Source organism: Primulina eburnea, chromosome 3, assembly GCF_022965805.1.
Source record: "Primulina eburnea isolate SZY01 chromosome 3, ASM2296580v1, whole genome shotgun sequence".
NCBI classification, from domain to species: Eukaryota; Viridiplantae; Streptophyta; class Magnoliopsida; order Lamiales; family Gesneriaceae; genus Primulina; species Primulina eburnea.
The window spans coordinates 47,029,108-47,049,566 of record NC_133103.1 but is presented as its reverse complement, the minus strand read 5'-3'; the positions used below and the strand labels follow the sequence as shown (position 1 = coordinate 47,049,566).

Genomic DNA, 20,459 nt, shown 5'->3' with positions numbered 1-20,459 from the left:
ATCCACGTTCATAATTTAACGCTTCACAACCACGATCTAACCCGTTCATAATTTAACGGGCGGATTGGTCCCCGTTCATAATTTAACGATTTCCAATCCTAACATAACTTGGTCACAAGACATTTAGCATACCTCAAAAACTTAACATATCTTATTTCACGTCATACATACTTACTTGGCGTTGAGGGATTCGTTGGGCTTCGATCGGGGCCGTTGCTGCAACATACTAACATAAACTTGTGTGCTCAACTCACATAACTTAACGTAGAAATCATACTTACTCTCGAGTTCGATCATTACTTAGGACGTTCTAAAATTTCCCATGACACGACCTCGATAACCCTTGCCCTAAATCATGACATCAACCTCAAAACAAACTATATTATTTTTCCCAAAAAATAGAAGGACACGGACCCCGTACCTACATCCGTGTAGGGGTCCGTGTAGGTACTGGAAGTAGACACCGAAAGGAAGCAAAGGCACGGACCCCGTGTCAGGGTCCGGGTGAGGGTCCGTGTAGGCACTGGAAAAAGACAATAAGTGAAACCCAAAGGCACGGACCCCGTGCCCTCATCCGTGTAGGGGTCCGTGTAGATACTGGAAAAAGACGTCGAGGAGAAAACAAAGGCACGGACCCCGTGTCAGGGTCCGTGTACGGGTCCGTGTACCCACTGTGATCGCGAACTTACGAAAATTCTGAACACCCAATGCTTATCCTTCTAGACTCGATTATACGGACCAAGCACCAACACCTCGAGACTCATCCTAGCATACCATAACATAAACCCAAATTGTACAAACGTTTCAAAACAACAGTGTTCGCTCTACGACGCCCACGACCCAAAATATGGCAATTGACATCAAACTGTCTCCTACGACTTCCAATTAGCTCGAGTGCCTATCGACATGAAACGTAACCTCAAAAACACTCTTAACATCATTACTAACATACCCGTATGCAGCAACAATCGCCCGTCGATTTCCAACGAAGCCTGCAACTTAAAACTTCAAGAAACGTATCAATAACATAATTTTCTTAAATTTCAGTTTGCGCAGTTGCACGGAAAATATCATAACTCACTCATTTTTTGTCCAAAAATTTCGAATCATATATCAAATCGAAGGTATCGAAAATTTCTACGTTTTTGCCGTTGAAAGTTTTCCCAAAATATGAACGGAATAATCGCAGTTTTGACATGAACAGTAAAAACGAGTTTTAGATCTAAAAATTTTCCTTCGCAATTGATCCGATTCATGATCCGCTTAAACTACTATCATCATACATAACTTTTACGCATAAAAACAATGCAATACAATATATGACTTGATCGACACAGCAAGAACAGATTATACGTGCCTTTTTGATATTTAAAAGTACCGTACGACGACACCGAAGCGGAGATGGAGCGAGGCTTGATCCGGGACGATTGTGACGCTAAAATTCTTTGAAGAAAATTCACAAAGCTTGCTGGAAAAGTTCAGAGGAGGGGGCGGCTGCTATGGGGAGAAAAACCCTAGAATTTTCTCTCTTAAAAATAAAAAATCTGAAACGTAAGGTGAGTGTGTGTGTTTAGTGTGTGTAAAAACGTGTAAGTGTGTGTGAGTTTGTGTAACGTGTGTGTGTGTTTTAATTAGGAGAAACTCTAGCTAAATAGACTATTTAAAATACTAATAAAAGTTAACACACACTAATTTAATCAAACTCTACAATTAAAATAATTACACACCAATTTTAAAAGTTTCAAACTCTTGAATATCTAAATACACAATAATGTTTTAAAATATTAAAACTTGATAACTTAATAAATTTCCCCATCCTCAACTTAAAATAAAATACCACATTTTAAATTGCCAAAAATCGTCACCGGGTCTTTTCCTCAATCCCGCTTCGAATAATCGCCTGAAACATGAAACTCGAAAAACGTTTTAACGTGCATCGCATAACATAATTAATTTAAAATAATGCATTTAAATAAATCATGCATCGCCGAAACTCATTTAAAATTAATTTAAATGATTTAATAATTAAATGAATGCATGGGTTATACGTGTATTAAATTTGGGCACTACACTTCGTCCCCATGGCTGCATGTAAGCTCTTCCAGAAGGACGATGTAAACCTCGGGTCCCTGTCGGACACAATAGAGACTGGGAAACCATGCAACCGGACGATCTCCTGGATATAAAGATCCGCATACTGGGTCATGGAGAAAGTCGTCTTCACTGGCAGGAAATGCGCTGATTTAGTGAGTCGATCCACTATAACCAAAATAGAATTTGATCCTCTGACTGATCTCGGCAACCCAACAACAAAATCCATAGTAATGTTCTCCCACTTCCACTCGGGGATGGGGAGTGACTTTACCAACCCTGCTGGTCTCTGATGTTCAGCTTTTACTTGCTGACAAGTGAGACATTCTGATACGAACCTACGGATGTCTCGCTTCATCCCTGGCCACCAATACAATAACTGAAGGTCTTTGTACATCTTGGTGCCTCCTGGGTGAATGGAATACGGAGATGCGTGTGCCTCTGTCAAAATATCCTGTCTGATCGAACCAACACTAGGCACCCACATTCTACCTCTGTATCTCACAATGCCGTCTGAAACTGTGTACAGCACACTGCCCTTGGCTTCGTCTTTCAGTCTCCATTTCTGTAACTGCTCATCTGAAGACTGACCTGCTCGGATTCGGTCTAGCAAATCAGATTTGACTGTCAGATTAGACAGCCTAGGAGCCTTGCCATCACGATAAATCTCTAGACCAAACTTCTGAATCTCCGACTGTAGTGGTCTCTGAGCTGTCAACTGAGCTACCACTGCCACTTTTCTGCTCAAGGCGTCTGCGACAACATTAGCTTTTCCCGGATGGTAGCTAATCTCGCAGTCGTAATCTTTCACAAGTTCTAACCACCGTCTCTGTCTCATATTCAACTCTTTCTGCGTGAAGAAATATTTGAGACTCTTGTGGTCGGTGAAAATCTGGCATTTCTCGCCGTATAGGTAGTGTCTCCAAATTTTCAATGCAAAGGCAACGGCGGCTAATTCCAAATCGTGAGTCGGGTAGTTCTTCTCATGCACCTTTAAGTGTCTGGAAGCATAAGCTATGACCCGACCTTGCTGCATCAACACTGCGCCTAATCCGAGCTTAGATGCATCGGTATAAAGCACAAACTCGCCTTGCCCTGTCGGCATGGCTAGCACTGGCGCTGAAATAAGAGCTTGCTTCAAGGTGTCGAAGCTCTTCTGGCATTCCTTGCTCCACACAAACTTTGCATTTTTCTTGGTTAGTGAGGTGAGCGGCACTGCTATGGACGAAAATCCCTTAATAAACTTACGGTAATAGCCTGCTAAACCCAAAAAGCTGCGGATTTCAGATGCGTTCTTTGGCTCAACCCATTCTTTAACAGCTGCCACCTTCGATGGGTCCACCTCAATACCACTGCTGGATACTATATGCCCCAAAAATGCAACTTTCTGCAGCCAAAATTCACACTTACTGAACTTCGCAAATAACTTGCGACTCTGCAAGGTCTGCAAAACTGTCCTCAAATGCTGGTTGTGCTCCTCAAAGGACAAAGCATTTGGACGATGGGCTTTGATTGATGTGAACTACGATGCGGCTAAGAAGGCAGCGTGCTCGGATTCTAAGGTTCTTTGGTTCACAGATTGGTCCAAGTTCGGAGAATACGGGCTCGATTTCGGTTGGGGAAAACCTATCTGGGTGAGCTTGGGCAATGCGTATATTCCAGACTTGGTGACATTGATGAACACCAAAGAGAATGATGGGATTGAGGCATGGGTGTATTTGCACGAGTCCGACATGGGTTATTTTGAACAAGATGAGGAAGTTATAAAGTACATTACAAATTGAAGAAGATGTTTACTTGGTTTATAATAAAATTTCTCGTCTGCGTCTGTAATAATAACATCGTACAAGCAATGCATGTACCATTTAATAAAGTTAATCAACGCGTATTGTAAGAATTTATTTTGTCCGACAGATGCTCAAAATAATAACAATATCAGTTTAGGATGTAAAACAGAGAATTTATGTTTTATCAGAATTAAATATTGTTCCAGATGTTACAACATCTCGGACAACTTGCAGCGAAAAGTTATATTTTGTAACACAAAATATTTTTGCCTTATGGCAAAAATTAATCACTAGAAAACCAAATCGTTTACACAAAAACCTATCACTAGTGATTATTACACAAATCAATTTCCTCAACGCTTTGAGAAAATAAAACTTTCTAAAAACTACCACAATATTAAAACGTAAATTAGAAAAAAAAAACTTGATCAAGAAAAGCAGGATCAATTAGATGTAATCTTCAGTCAACATCGTTACAGATGTTGTCTGTAGATGTTGGCAACATTCAGAGCAACACGGGATCACCACTCTTCAAAACACAACACGTCTCTTGATTAAGATTTTCTCTGAAATTCTGAACATGCAGAAGTGAGTGAATATTGACCGAGGAAGAGAGAGAGCTTCAATGATATCCTTGGTCTCTTATTTATAGATGTAGGCTTTTTATCTCTACAAGGAAACCTATAGCACAAGGGAAATAAGAGTTTTATTAGGAATAAACTCTTTGTAAACATTGATATCATATCTCCAAGATCTTTATCATAAATATAATATCTAGAAAAAACAAACTCAATATTCCACATAATCCATCAATAAAGAAATTAAATTTAAGAAAGATATTATATCAAAATAAAATCTTAACACAATTATCTAGAAGGCAAAACTATAATTAAATATTATACTCAATCAAATCAACAAGGAAAAGATAATATTATAGAAATCAATTTAATATAGAAATTATATTTCTCTTCAATCCCACCCTTTTTGCCTTTCTGGACAAAATCAAATCTAACTCAATTTCTTAGTTAAGCTCCAGTTAACTCCCCCTTAATATGAGAATTTTTCTCCCCCTGAATAAAATCAAGTTGGTACGGGTGTTGTTCGTTGTGTTGGCAACACCTGAGACAACATCTGCAAAAATCATTAACAGTTCATTAAAACAGAAACACATCAGGGCAACAGAACCTTAACAAAGCAGAACATTAAAAACGAAATCAAGCAAATGTATCAGATAGATGGTATCATTTGATCCTTTCAATTCACAGTCCCTTGAGTTTGAGTCGCATTTTTTCCCCTATTTTCCAGAATGGACATCCACCTCCATAGCCAGATGATAGTCAGAAACTAAGTTCTCATAGGAGACAAGATCAGCTTTAGTTCGTAATCACTATCCAAAATTACTGAGATAATTGCGTCAAAAATCATTTCAAAAAAAAATTTCCAGAATTGAAACTCACATCGATTTAACACCACTGAACCATAAAAAATCACACATATTCAATTTTTCGTAAAATCTGGATTTTCATCGAATTTTCTTTGTCAAAATACTCATGTCCTCATTACACAACAATATTCACAATGTTATATTTATGCATGACCTATTTATGTCTAATAACAGAATGTAACAGAAATACAAACATAAAAACAAATATGAAATATGTTCACAAATGAAGTGTTGGCACAAATGTTGGCAACATCTTCTGACAACACGCAGAATTCCAGAAAAACAATTTTGATTTTTCTTCACACTTAGTGACTTAACAATTTTCTGATCATAGAAGTGGTAACTCCCACACTAGCAGAATGGTCTTCTTTAGGACTCCTCTAGGTAGTTTTTTTCCAATTTCTTCTATTTTACTTTCTGTATGAAATTCAGAAAAGGTAGCTCTCACACTAAAAGCACATTCTTCATTGAACTCTTTTAGGTAGCTTTTTACCATTTTTTCTTCTGATACAGATCAATATGCATAATCGATTTGTCTTTTTATTCTATCTTTTCAAGTCATTTTTCGTATGAGACAAAGTCATGAAGTACATGGTCATCCTTCAACTATTTTGTGATTGAATCAGATTGTTAAGCATATCCAAGTGTGTTAAGATTAAATAGAACAAGAAATTGTAAGTGCACCAGAAGATTATGCATCATTGTGATAACACATAATATAACAGTATGCATGCAGATGCAGTATGTCTAAGTCCTAGAAATGCACATGCATGTTAGGTGTTGTCCGAGATGTTGTAATATTTGAGACAACATCTATGTATGTTTATACAAAACACATTCTGAGAGATTTCCTAAGGTTGGAGAATCCCTCAAAATCTAATGCTTTCGTAAATATGTCAGCCAGTTGGCTATTTGTACCAAAAATTCAATTCGAATCAATCTTTCTTCTACTAAATCTCGGATATAGTGATGTCTAATATCAATATGTTTTGTTCGAGAGTGTTTTACTGGATTTTTTGAAATATCAATTGTACTAGAATTATCATAGTACACGACTAAAGTTTAACTTTTAAGTCCATAATCTTCTATCATTTGATTCATCCACAAAAGTTGAGTGCAACCACTTCTTGCTGCCACATATTCGGATTCAGCCGTTGAAAGTGACACAAAAAGATGCCATCATGCATTTGTTTTATTTGTAAACCAAGAAAGAAACTCAACTCACCAACCATGCTCATTTCAAATGTAGATGACATGCACTCAAAAAAATCATTAGCATGCTTTTCAGATAAAGAACCAAAGATTATTTCATCATCATAGACTTGACAAATAAGAATCTCACCTTTGGAATTTTGAATAAAAAGAGTTTTGTCTACCTCACCTCGTTTGAAGCCAATTTCAAGTAGATATTCTGTTAATCTTCCATACCATGCACGTGGTGCTTGCTTCAAACCATAGAGTGTCTTCTTCAATTTGTAGACATGATCCAAATGGTGTGTATCCTCAAAGCCCTTAGATTGTCTGTGAAAATGTAAAGCTCATGCATATAAGTCCAGCCAACTTGCGATAATCCACTTTCTCTTTCTTTCGAGTTTGGACTTCTCTATGCACACTTCATATTATTTGGGATGAAGGGTGGTTTTTCTGGATTTTAGTTGGAATGTTATGTCCATCATCTACTGCATTATCATCAATGTTTGTCTCTTCCTCAGATCCAGTGACTTCAATGTCACGTGTTGTGCTAGATGTTGCAGCATCTGGGACAACATCTGTATTTTCCAGTGATATAGGAATTTCCAGAAGCTCGTCCACATCATCCTCAACAGTTTTCTTTTTCAGATCTGCATGATCATAAAAAAAAACATTAATAGATTTCATAATAATCCTAATTCTAAGATTAAACATCCGATAATCACGACTATTAGTGGCATATCCTAAAAACAAACACTCATCACTCTTTGAGTCAAATTTTGCAAGTTGATTCAATGATTCCTGTCATTCAAAACATAGCACACACAACTAAAAACATGAAAATATTTAATGTTAGGCTTCTTTCCCATAATTATCTCATACGATGTCATAATCTAATCACTTCTCAAATACACCCTATTTGAAATGTGGCAAGCGGTGTTAAGGGATTCTGCCCAAAAATGCTTTGAAATACACTTTGAAGTCAACATCAACCTTGCCATTTCTTGAAGTGTTCTATTTTTACGTTCGGCTATCCTATTTTGTTGTGGTGTCTTTGGAGCAGAAAATTCATGTGAAATATCTTTTTTGTCACAGAAAGATGAGAATGAAGTGTTTTCGAATTCCTTACCATGGTCAGTCCTTATCCTTCTCACCTTCAAATTACGAAAGTTTGTAATCCTTGTGATCAATTTTTTAAACACATAGAAAGTGTCTGACTTTTCCCTAATAAAACTTATCCAAGAAAATTGTGAAAATTCATCTATACACACAAAGGAATATGTCTTACCTCCGAAACTTTCAACTTCCATAGGACCCATAAGATCCATATGTAGTAACTACAGACAGCGTATTGTCCCAGATGATGGCAACACTGGGTGTGACGCGCGAGTCTGCTTACCTTTTTGACAATCTCTGCACACAAATGGTATACCAAATGAAAGATTAGGCATACCTCGTACTGCATCGTACTTACTCAAGTTCTTTAAGGTTTTGAAGTTTGCATGTCCGAGTTTTTGATGCCAAAGGTCAAGTTGGGTGATTTGCACATGTTTGCATGAAAGATCTTCACCTATTTGGTAGAAATTATCCGAAGACCTTGTACCTGTCATAATGCACATATTAGTAGCATCAAAAACTTCACAAGTATGTCTATCAAATTTAACAAGCAAATTATCATCACACAATTGGATTATGCTTATCAAATTCGAATTTAATCCTTCAACATGAAGCACATTGTGGAGCTTTGGTAGTCCTTCCACATTCAAAGTTTCCTTTCCCACAATCTTTCATTTAGCTCCCCCTCCATACGTTACTCTACCCCGATGTTCTCTTGAACCTGTCATGTGGCGTGAGCTTCCACTATCAAAGTACCAATGACCCGCAATATTAGTTTTCAATGAAGTATAAACAATATTACAGTGAGTTTTTACATTTGGTAGCCAAATTTGTCTTACTGTAGGTCAATGGTGGGAGATTTTGCGGGAAGTGTTGGACAACATTCGTGGCAACATTCGACTCGAATTTCGATTCAACCAGTCACCCCGGAGTTTAAAGCAGTAGGGCCTGATGTGTCCATGCTTAAAGCAGTAATGACATAGATACATACGTTTCTTCTTAGGAATAGGTGCAGCAAGTTGTCTTTTTGGTGGAGAGGTTTTGATTGGTGACTTGGATTGTGGTTGTGGAGATGTATCTTCTTTTCTCTTCACAAAAACAGTCGACTTGGAAGATTCACCTACTTCGTACACACTATCTTTGAACCCTAAACCTTTCTTGTCATCTCTTCCCATAAAAAATATGGATTCAAGCTTGGACGCGCTCGTATTGAATTTTAACAAAGTTTCAGTTGCCTTTTGAAGCTCTTCTTTGGTCTTGCCAAGTTATAAGTCCTTTTTGCTCAAAATTACCTCAAACCACGGCTTTTAGATCAATGTTTTCCTTCATAAGACTTGAGTTCAACTTGTTTCTTTTGGTCCAATCTTCGAACAACTCTTCATAGAGCTTTTGCACACTCTCAAGAGTGAGTTCTTCACTATCACCCTCTATATCATCTTCACTCAAATTCCAAAAGTTGTGGATTTGAAGCAGCTGATTTTTCACAGATGTTGCGGCCAGGTGTGGCAACACCTAGGGCAACACCTGAAGGATTCACTTGCAGCCAGCAATTTTCGGTCAATAATGCAGTCAAGGAAGTTTGATTTTCTTCATCAGTGGACTTCTCCTCAACATCGGATTCTTCTTCGCTTAGTGACACATTGTATCATTTTCTTTCGTAATCTGTTAGCACACTTGTTTTCAAGTGATGTGTCCATTAGATATTTCTGTCAAACAAAACAAAAACCAAAATCAGCACTTAGTATATCAAGAGAAGGCTCTGATACCACTTGTAAGAACTCGTGTTGTTCGACAGATACAAGACTACTAAAAATATCAGAATAGGATACAAAATAGTGAATTTGTGTTTTATCAGAATTAAGTATTGTGCCAGATGTTACAACATCTCGGACAACATGCAGCGGAAAATTAAAGTTTGTAACACAAATTCGCTTAAAATAAATAAATGGACAAGATTAAATTTGCACAAGTATAAATACTTGTGCGGTGGGATGTGGTGGAAAGGGAGCATCCTCGGGTCCAGTAAGTGGAAAACGCTGGACGAGCACCGATGTGAAGTCCATCATAAAAGACATGAAAGTATTCGTAGTGTGTCGGTGTTCGGCCAGCTCTTGGCGCTGAGCCCACATATCTTGTTCCATTCGGAACATCCTGTCTCGCAAAATGGCTCGAGGGATCGATGGTGGTGGCGGTGGTTGGCGTTCTCTGGCCCTCTGGTTGTAATCTGTCCTAGCCTCTTGTCGTTCTAACTCGCTTCCAAAGCGCAAACGGTGTGCTTCATATACCGTGATTGGGCCCTTGGCTTTCAAAACCTGGTCATCTGCGCCCCATTACACACCGGCATAAAGACATAGCGTAGTGATAGTATGTGGACAAGGGAGGATGACGGTCATAAGTCCCGTACCAGCACGCATGATAAAACTGTTAATGAGCTTCTCAAGATTCACAGTCTTCCCAGTCATTATGGCGTAAATCAACGCCACTTTATCCTTTGTAATTTCTGTTTGATGTGATGAGGGCATGATCCGTGATAGAATGAAAGATGCCCAACTGCGTGGGTCACAGCGTAAGTCCGATTTCTTCAGAGTGACTGGGGAGACTTGATTCAAGCGCCACTCTGCACTCTCGATGCATAAGGTCCAGATAATCGCATCGTAATCCACAGTGCCAGTAATCAAAGCAGTATACTCGTCATTTTCAAAACTCGACAGATTATAGATTGCATTAATGGTTGCCGAGTCGAAATAGACCAGTTTTCCTCGTACCAAAACTCCGTAGTCCTCGTGTTTGATTATCAGATTAGCATAAAATTCCCGGACTATAGATATAACTGCATCTGGCGGTGACTGGGCTATCTCTAACCACCCCCTTCGCTCAACCTCTTCAATTATTGCACAGTCAGGGTACGTCAGATCTAGTTCTCTTTCTTTGATAATAGACCTAGACATGGTGCTCTCGTAAACTCTGAAGGCTTTCTCATTCCAAAATCTATTAGCATCGTATGAACGAGAAGAGGAAGCCACATCCTTCGATCTCTTTCTAGGTGGCATGATTATCAACAATATCCATACTTATAATCAACAAATATAGACACAATGGCACCCACAATGCTTGATTTCTGAAAATTGACCCAAACTGTAACAAGATAAAGGAAACGGTACCCTTTAGCGAAGCAGAACACTTGTAGATGGCACTTGTAGATGAAACTTGGTTGTAGGCGGAGGCGGCGGCTGTGGCTGTTGGTGGTGTGAGTGTTTGTTGGAGTGGAGGAGTTTGATTGAAGGAGTTATGGAGTGTTGGGATTGTTGGAGGGGGTGGGGTGTTTGAGTTGGAGAGGATTTGTGAAGGAGATTATTTTTTTTTGTTGGAAGAAAAAAAAAAGATGATGGAGACGGTGGATTTTGTGAGGAGGGAGATTGGCGTTGTGGAGTAGGGTTTGTAAAGAATGGGTGAGGAAGATGACAAAATCGGGTTTATTTTTGAAAAAAATATCGGTATAAGGCGCGCAGTTGCGCGTGAAGTGGCGCGGCTACGCGCGAGTTTCTGTCTCCTTGCAATGATTGAGAGCGCGCGGTCGCGCGAGAACTCGCGCGGATGCGCACGTGCTTCTATTCTTCAGGGTAGATGGGGTGCGCGCGGTTGTGCGGCCGCGCGCGAGCTGCTGTACCTGCCCACTGGTTCTCAGTCCGCTGCTGCGCGAGATGTTTCACGGTGGCGCGCATGCGTCTGTCCACTTACTCTTCTTTTTTTTTTATTCCTACAAAAATAAAACAATTGAGTCAAATTCGAATAATGAAAATTAAAATTAACAAATTAAAGATTAAAATGAAACAACAAAAACTAAACAAATGCATTGTGGGTTGCCTCCCACATAACGCTTGGTTTAACGTCGTCAGCTCGATTGTCACCAGTCTGTTCAGTTTGGTTCGTCAACTTGACACTGTCGATATTCTTCACTTCAGACCCATAGTAAGGCTTAACCCGCTTTCCATTCACCTTGAAGGTTCTCCCATCAATGCACTTGAGCTCGATAGCCCCATAAGGATACACTGTTTCCACAACAAATGGCCCTGACCAACGTGACATCAGCTTAACAGGAAATAACTTCATACGAGAGTTGAATAATTGTACTTGTTGTCCCGGTTTGTGTTGACAGTCTTCTCCAGTATTTGTTTAATCTCTCGGTTTGATATTTCAGCTTGTCCATTTGACTGAGGATGATATGCTAATGCCACCTTGTGCTTCACACTGTATTTAGCCAAAATTGAGTTGAAAATTCTATTACAAAAATGCGTACCTTCGTCACTTATGATGACTCTCGGTGTTCCAAACCTGGTGAAGATGTTCTTATGCACGAATTTAGCTACAACGCGAGCGTCATTAGTATTGGTGGCGATTGCTTCCACCCATTTCGAAACATAATCCACAGCTAATAAAATATAAGAATTACCAAAAGAAGGATGAAAGGGTCCCATGAAATCTATACCCCAAACGTCAAAAAGTTCCACTTCCAAAACATTTGTCAGTGGTAATTCGTGACGCCTAGAGATGTTTCCTAACCTCTGACATCTATAACATGATTTCACTAAGGTATAAATATCTTTAAACAAACTAGGCCAATAAAAACCTAATTGCAATACCTTAGCTGTTGTTCGTGACGCTCCAAAATGTCCACCATATGGTGAAGAGTGACACTTCTCCAGAATTTGATGTGCTTCAATACCCTCTGTGCATCTCCTACTCACTTGGTCAACACACCTCTTATACACAAATGGATCATCCCAATAATAGAACTTGATATCATGGACGAATTTCTTCTTTTGATGATAGCTCAAATATGGAGGGAGGGTGCCACAAAACAAAAAATTTGCAATATCAGCAAACCAAGGAATTACAGTGTTTACCTCAAAGAGTTGCTCATCTGGGAATGTTTCTTGTATTTTTCCCTCTTCTTTCTTATCCTCAAGCTCAAGCCTCGACAAGTGGTCAGCTACTTGATTATCACTACCTTTTTTATCCTTGACCTCAAAGTAAAATTCTTGTAATAGCAAAATCCACCTTATCAAGCATGGTTTTGCATCCTTCTTCGTGAATATGTAGCGAATAGCTGCATGATCAGTGAAAATGATTAACTTTGTGCCAATTAAATAAGGTATGAATTTGTCGAATGCAAATACTACTGCAAGCATCTACTTCTCGGTTGTAGTGTAATTTTGTTGTGCATCATCCATCGTGCGGCTTGCGTAGTAAATCGCCCTAAACATCTTTTCCCTTCTTTGGACTAAGACAGCGCCCACTGTATAATCGCTTGCATCACACAATAGCTCAAAGGGCTCCTTCCAGTACGTCACTATCATGATCGGTGCACTCACCAATGCCATTTTGATATTCTCGAATGCCTGCAAACAATTATCATCAAATATAAAATCAGAATCTTTTTCTAGCAAATTACAGAGGGGTTTAGTGATCTTAGAGAAATCCTTAATAAATCTACGATAAAACCCCGCATGTCCTAGAAAGCTCCTTATTCCCTTGATGTTCCTTGTGAGAGAATTTTTTCGATTGCAACGACTTTAGCTCGGTCCACCTCTAATCCCTAGAAGACACTTTATGTCCAAGAACAATACCCTGTTGGACCATAAAGTGACACTGCTCCCAATTAAGAACTAAGTTCTTATCCTGACATCTCTGCAAAACAAGGGATAGGTTATGTAAACAATGATCAAATGACGAACCAAATACTGAAAAGTCATCCATGAAGACTTCCATTATTTCCTCCACCATATCTGCAAATATGGCTATCATGCACCTCTGGAAAGTGGCAGGTGCATTGCATAGCCCAAACGGCATTCTCCTAAAAGCAAACGTGCCATAAGGAGACGTGAAAGTAGTCTTCTCCTGATCTTCTGGCGCTATAGCAATTTGGTTATAACCTGAATAACCATCTAAAAAGCAATAATGACAATAGCCAGCAAGTCTATCAAGCATTTAATCAATAAAAGGCAGTGGAAAATGATCTTTACGTGTAACATTGTTCAACTTTCTATAATCAATACATACTCGCCAACCAATTACAGTACGAGTAGATATCAGTTCATCATTTTCGTTTCTAACCACATTTATTCCACCCTTTTTAGGCACAACTTGTACAGGAGATACCCAACTACTATCAGAAATTGCATAAATTACACTAGCATTTAATAGTTTTAGCACCTCACTTTTTACAACTTCATTCATTGCTGGATTCAACCTCCTCTGGTGATCCACAGAAGGAGTATATTACTCATCCATCAAAATTTTATGCATGCATATAGTGGTGCTAATTCCCCTAATATCAGAAATCGACCATCCTAAAGCAGTTTTAAATTTCCTCGATACTCTCAATAATTTAACTTTTCAGTACAAGTAAGAGAAGAAGAGATGATTACCGGATATGTCGACTTTTCACCTAAAAATGCATAGCAAAGGTGACTTGGCAGCTCCTTCAAATCAGGGGAAGGAGTTATTACCTTTGTTTACTCATGTACCTCCAATTCCTCAAGCGGTGCATCCGTTTTTCTTTCTTTATGTGATGCTTCAAGAGCCACCAACTGCTCTTTCACTTCCCAATTGTCTTCATTAATAGTTCTTGCAGCGCCTATCAAACAGCTCTCCAAAGGTTCCCTAGTTCCTGCACATTCAAGAGACATACACGAGTCTATAATATCAATGCTTTTACAAGTTCTTACCTCATTTGATCCCTTCATGTCGTGATAGATATTAAAAATGACTGCTTCTCCACCAACTCTCAAGGTGAGTTCACCCTTGTGCACATCTATCAATGCCCTTCCAGTTTTCAGAAACGGTCTCCCAAAGATTAATGGAGCATCATGGTCCTCTTCCATATCTAAAATCACAAAGTCAGCAGGAAAAATAAATTTATCCACTTTTACCAGTACATCTTCGACGATCCCACGTGGATACGTGAGACTTCTGTCTGCAAGCTGTAAGGTGATAGTGGTAGGTTGAATTCTCCAAGCTCCAGATCCTTGTAAATAGAAAATGACATCAAATTAATACTTGCTCCTAAATCACATAAAGCTTTACTACATTTAGAACCACCAATAAAACAAAGAATAGTGAAACTCCCTAGATCTTATAATTTTTGTGGTAGCTTCTTTTGCGGGATGGCGCTACATTCTTCAGTCAGTTTCACAATCTCAAAATCCTGCAGCTTCCTCTTCTTAGACATCACATCTTTAATAAATTTTGCATAATTCGGCATTTGCTCCAAAGCATCAGTAAATGGTATGTTGATGTGTATCTTCTTAAAGATCTCCAAAAATTTTGCAAACTGATCATCCAATTTCTTCTTTTTGAACCTCTGCGGATATGGAAAAGTTGGCCTAAATACTGAAGGTTGTTCAACTTTAACTTCCGCTTTGGATCCTCAGTTTCCTCTTCTTCAACTTTCTTCTCCTATTCCATACTCTCCTTGGAACTTAGCACCTCTAACTCTTTTCCACTCCTTAACGTGATTGCCTTGCTTTGTTCTTTTGGATTTACTTCGGTGTTACCGAGAAATTGACCCCTGTTCTGATCTCTCAAAGCGTTGGCCAACTGCCCAATTTGCGTCTCCAAAGATTTCATTGTGGCACCCATATTTCCTAAATGAGTCTCCATGTTGTCAAGACGAGACTCAGTCCTTGCCATTCTCTTACCAGACTCGACAACAAAAGTTCCCACTAAATCTCCAAATGAAGGCTTTCCTTCCCCTTTGATGTGTTGAACCCTGGTGGAGGATTCAACACATTTTTATTATTTGCATAAGAAAAATTTTCGTGATTTCTTAATCCTGGATGATAAGTATTAGGGGGAGGGTTACCTCGGTATCCTCCGAATCCTCCAAAATTTCTGTTGTTGATGTACTGAGCTTCTTCAGGAATAGATTGTTCTTCAACAACAATTGATGAACTCTCAGTCTCTGATGTGCTCACCTTATTCATCGCTGCTATTTGAGTGGTCAATGCAGATACCTGAGCAGTGAGTGACGTAATAGGATCCATAGCATAAACTCCAGCTATTTTTTTTACTCCTGCCCTTTCAGACGGCCACTGGTAGCTATTTATCGTCATCTGTTCAAGCAAGTCATAAGCTTGCTCGGGAGATTTAGCAAAGATCGTGCCACCAGCTGCAGCATTTAGACCGTTGTAGAATAATTCAATCTGCACCCAGTCTTCGAAGCCATGGTTCGGGCACTTTCTCAACAGTTCCTTTTATATTTCCCATGCCTCATACAATTGCTCAAAATCAGTCTGCCTGAACGTGCTAATCTCAATTTTCAACTGTGCAGACTTTGCAGGGGGAAAGTACTTTGCTAGAAATTTCGTTGCCAGCTCCTGCCATGTCGTGATACTTCCCAAGGAAAGCGATTGGAGCCATCCTCTTGCTTGATCCCTGAGATAAAACGGAAACAAACGTAGTCTAATAATATCATCAGGAACATTAATAATCTTTACCGTATCCGTTATCTCCAAGAAGGTTTTCAAATGAACATGAGGATCAGAAGTGGCTGTTCTAGCAAACTGGTTTTGCTGTAACCATATTGATTAGAGCAGGCTTCACCTCGAAATTATTGGCGTTGATGGTCCCTCTTGCAATAGCAGAATAATGATTGTTGATCACTGGTCGGAAGTGATCTCTGATAGGAATAGCCTATGGCGGGATGTGTCTGTCATTTTCTCTGTGTTCAGCCATTGCTTGTATCTGTTCTCTTCTTGCTTTTCTTAATCTTCTTGTAGTTTTTTCGATCTCCGGATCAAAGATAAGCGAGTCAGACTTTTGCGATCTTAGCATGCACTGTCAAGCAGAAAAAAATGAAAAACTTAATCAATATAAAATAAAATAAAAAATAAAAAATAAGAGCTCTAAATTAAAATCTAGATTAATTGGTAACAATATTGATATCAATTCAAAAACTTGTTGTGTGTTTTCTTGATTGCTCGCAAGCGCACGAGGTCAAGTTGTAGTAAAATATAATTTTGAGCGCAAGTGTCGATCCCACGAAGAGTGTGTATAAAAATGTATATCAGTTCTTGTAATTAAAATAGTCTCAATTTTATTTAGAATAATCAATTAATAGGTTGGTTTGCTTGATCGAATTAATTGAAAACAAATGATTACTCTAATCACCGAATTGAGAAATCACAGTGAGAGAAAATATCTAGAGAACTGATTTCACCAAGTTTCCACGAAAATTACTCCTAGTAAATTTATATTCCTGAATTCTAATTATTTAAGGGCTAAGAAGACTTAATTATTTTATTCCCCCTTTCCCAAGTGACGGATAAACTCTACCAATCAAACTTTGATTCTAATATTCCTAATTAAAATCTAAGTTTCATTGATAAATGCAAACAATGTTATTACCTAAGCCTCGCTAAAGTTATACGCCTTCCGAACGCTATAAACATTCAACGACGTGTTTCTAATGATCTATAATCCGAGTTATAGAATTAATCAAAAAACATACAATTTATGGCCAGTAAATTGCAGTGAAATAAACGTAGATAACACAATTAAACAAGAGCGGAATTCAATCAAATAAACTACTGTGTCAAATCATCATATCAACAAAGATACATCATTATCTAGACTAGAAAATTAGTTCATCACGAAATCCAAGCGAAAACAAGACATGTTCAACGTTTTAGACATCGCAATATAGTAAAATAAAGAAGCGGAAGAAGAGATGACAAATCAGAAGTGGCGTCTCCGTCCCCGGATTTTTTGTTCTTCGTCTTCGTGATCTCTCTTTGTCCGTCTTTTCCGGTTGTGCGTGTGTTATGCGGCTCTCGTGTGTCAATTTCTCTCACGGCGGCTCGATTCCAGTTTCTGACCTAAGAATCGCGCTTTTAAAACTTTCTGGGACGCGGTTGGTGCGGTGGCGCATGATATCGTGCCGCTGCGTGCGAGCTTCTGCTTGATGGCACTAGTCTGCGCACGCGTGGTCGCGCGTGATCTTGCGTGGTTGCGGGTGCGCTGCTGCCATCTGCTTGTGTCTACGCGCGTGCTCTCCTCTGGTCAGTGAGCTTTATCTTTGCGCGCGCGGTTGCGCGTGAAGTGGCGCGGCCGCACGTGCCTTTCTGTCGATCTTCTTGCATATTATCGCGCGCGGCTGCACGTGGTCTCGCTTGGATGCGCGCGAGGTTCTGTCCGAGGGCTTCATGGCACTATGTTTTCTTGACTCTACTTGGTCTCGTGTGCACTCTTTTCTCCTTTCCTGAAATGACAACAAAAACAAAACCAAAAACGCATAATTCCGTTCGAAACAAGCATAATTCAAAATGGATTTTAATATAAATTAAGTGCAAATCTTTCACTTATAAGATGCCTTATGGCAAAGATTAATCATTTGAAAACCAAACCATTAGGGGTGATCAAATTTTTTTATTAACCGTCCGAACCGCCCGAAACGAATTGCACCGCACCGTTTTTCATAATATTTTATAAAAACCGCGATTAAAAATATTAATCGTAAACCGCACCGCATACGCGGTTCAGTTATTTTTTTTCCAGAACCGCACCGCCTAAACCGCTTGCCATAATATTGAGCCTAAAATTATAATAATTTGTAAACAACATATTCAAATAAAGAACTCATCATTCATTATATCCTAACTCTCTTTAAAATTATTATTCTTACAAATAAAACTTATCTTTTTCTTAATTATTCTTCATATTAGTCTTTTATTAAAGTATTTATTTATTTTTCTAAAATATTTTGTTTGTAGTCTGAAAGTAAAAAAATGATAAAATAGTGTAAATGCCATTTTTGTTGCGAAAGTGTTGTATAGTTAAATTATTAACTTAATTTTGAATCTTGATTATCGTTTAATCTATTTTGATCTTTATATGCTTTGAACTATATTTTATATTTGAAAACAATATATTGTTGTTGTTTTCAAATAAATTAGAATATACGTTCTAATATTTTTCATTAAAAAAACCGTAAAACCGACCGCAACCGCTTGAAACCGCAAGGCTAATTTTTTTACGTAAAACCGCGATTAATTTTTCTAAATACTAACCGACCTCATATGGGAATTCGGTTTGACTTTTTTTAGAAAAATCGCAAACCCGCACTGTGATTACCCCTACAAACCGTTTACACAAAAACATATCACTAGTGATTATTACATAAATCAATTTCCTCAATGCTTTGAGAAAATAAAGATTTCTAAAAACTACCAACAATATTAAAACGTAAATAAAAAAGCAAAACTTGATCCTGAAAAGCACAATCAATTAGATGTATCTTCAGTCAACATCGTTACGGATGTTGTCTGTAGATGTTGGCAACATTCAGAGCAACACGGGATCACCACTCTTCAAAACACAGCACGTCTCTTGAATAGGATTTTCTCTGAAATTCTGAACGTGCACAAGCGAGTGAATATTGACCGAGGAAGAGAGAGAGCTTCAATGATGTCCTTGGTCTCTTATTTATAGATGTAGGCTTTTTATCTCTACAAGGAAACTTATAGCACAAGAGAAATAAGAGTTTTATTAGGAATAAACTCTTTTTAAACATTGATATCATATCTCCAAGATCTTTATCATAAATATAATATCTAGAAAAGACAAACTCAATATTCCACAAAATCTATCAATAAAGAAATTAAATTTAAGAAATATATCAAAATAAAATATTAACATAATTATCTAGAAAGACAACCATAATTAAATATTATACTCAATCAAATCAACAAGGAAAAATAATATTAGGAAAATCAATTTAATATGGTAATTATATTTTCCTTCACGTAGTGTACTTGTTTGTTGTTATGTTATGATATATGTAGTGAATTTGGGAATCAATTGCGACTAAGAAATGATGAATGACACTAATCTACTCAGAGCCGAGCATACACAAATGACTTCAAGAACTCAGTCACACAAATCAAGAACACCAGAAAGAAACCAGCACAATCTTATTGATCTTTTGAGTATAATATACAAGTACAAGTTTATGATCAAAAACCAAAGTCTGATATCAAACTTTATCTTCTCTTCCTTCAATCGCCTTTCTGATTCTTGAACCAACCTTTATCTATATATGAGTTAACTTGTGCTTCTAGATATCCAGTTTCCAGCTTCTTTTTCACTTGGACTTTTATAGCATCATACCCAAAGAACTACCATCCAGTTATGAATACTCACACTGTCACCAAAGCAAGCCAATTTATAGGCACCATCCTCAACAGTATACAATATTGCGGAATTGCCTTCAATTTTATTGAGATCTTATTAGTAACTTGTCTTTACTTTTGAATTAATTTGACATTAAGGTCCAGTATTTCATAAAAACATAAGGGCATACACAAAATTATGATTTTAATTTTGTCTAGTGACAAGGGTGATGCTCGAGTTCAAATCCCACTCAATTATGTGTGTGTGTGTGTGTATATATATATATATGTTTTCATAAACAGATCGGCGATCGAACTAGTTTACCTTAAAAAATAGTTAAACCGATTAGACCCGAAACCGTTAGATTATATAAAATAATAATATAATATAGTAAATAATATAATTTAAATTATAAAAAAATATTAAATATGTATATATAAATAATAAAAAGATATATTTATCCAATTTCAAATTCTAAACAATATACATATCGGTTTTGCTGGTCCGACCGGTCAAACAGTTTTTTTGTCGATGTCCAGACCGGGCCGGTGACAGATTCCCTGTAAGCCAACTAATGCTGATGTTGTTAGGAAAATATCCTGTAAGCCAACGGTTGGCTAAGAAATTTATTGACTCAGTTGTAATTAATAATCTTTGTT

The 20,459-nt window shown here is 38.0% G+C and overlaps 1 long non-coding RNA gene across 1 annotated transcript; it reads left to right on the top strand.

The window, feature by feature from the left end:
- Positions 1-3,581: 3,581 nt before the first annotated feature.
- On the top strand, positions 3,582-19,528 carry LOC140827700 (uncharacterized). Its single transcript, XR_012117011.1, has 2 exons — positions 3,582-3,981; positions 19,438-19,528. It is a non-coding gene; the product is annotated as an uncharacterized lncRNA (long non-coding RNA).
- The last annotated feature ends 931 nt before the right edge of the window (positions 19,529-20,459 follow it).